Below are 1,130 nucleotides of genomic sequence, written 5' to 3'. Positions count from 1 at the left end.
ATAGCCAGCGTTGTGGAGGGTGCCTGTAGTCCCAGCTACTTGGGAGGCAAAGGCAAGAGAATCGCTGGAGCCCAAGAGTTTGAAGTTGCTGTGAGCTGTGATGCCACAGCACTCTACCAAGGGCGACATAATGAGACTCAGTCTTAAAAAAAAAATGTAATAATTTGGGAATGAACCATAGTAAGTGTAACTAATTAACACCCTATGCCTAGTTAGCACAGGGTCAGGAGGGCAGCAGGTATCCAACAAATATTTGTTGCTTTATGAATGAATAATATGACCTGAGTTCTCTTGCTACGTGGTCTCTTTTCAGAAAGGCATCTTTCAGATTTTTGGATTATCCTCCTCCTTCTAGAAACAGTGGAACCTGAAAGCAGTATTAAAATCAGAGAGTTTAGAACAAAAAGACATGTTATGTAACAAGTAACCTACTCTTTTATTTTACAGCTGAGAAAGCTGAAGCCTACAGATGCAAATGGCCTGAACTAGATAACACAGACAGTTAGTCTCAGCGGTAGACAAAAATTCTGAGGCTCCAGATCTCTAGCACTCTTTTTGCTTTGCTTTGTTGCTTGGACCATAACCCAGCGTCCTTGGGAAGGGTGGAGCTTGGTGGAAAAGGAAAGAGTTGGCCAGACAAGGATCAATGACTGTGATGAAGTTAGTTTACTCTTGAGGATTAGGACTCAGGCCATATTTTGGGTGTGGAGGGAACACAGTTGTACTAAGAGGAGGAAAAACAATGTGGGTGGTAAATAAATTATCAAAAGCATCAAGTGTAAATATCCCAACCGTGGCTGAAATTCTATTTGCTTCTCCCAAGAAGCAAAGATCTAGAATTGTAACTCTTTTTAATAAGCAAGGTTATTTATCTTTAAAGGAGAAACATGGAGGCAGGTCTCCTTTAAAGTCAAGAGAAACAAACACACATACCACTGATATAAATTTATTAAATTATCTGAAAATTGATAAAACTTTAAGATAAAGGTCTATTTCAGAAGTCATTTGGCTAACAATAGTGCTTATCGTTTCATACTCTGTAGTAACATGGTTTGCTGGAAGTGAGCTTTTTTTAGTGTCCCACAAAGATATTCCTTTAGAATTTCAATTTTTTTTTTTTTTTTTTTTTT

Source organism: Otolemur garnettii, unplaced genomic scaffold (assembly GCF_000181295.1).
Source record: "Otolemur garnettii isolate 467f Iridium unplaced genomic scaffold, OtoGar3 scaffold00098, whole genome shotgun sequence".
Classification (NCBI taxonomy): domain Eukaryota; kingdom Metazoa; phylum Chordata; class Mammalia; order Primates; family Galagidae; genus Otolemur; species Otolemur garnettii.
This window is presented reverse-complemented; position numbering follows the sequence as displayed.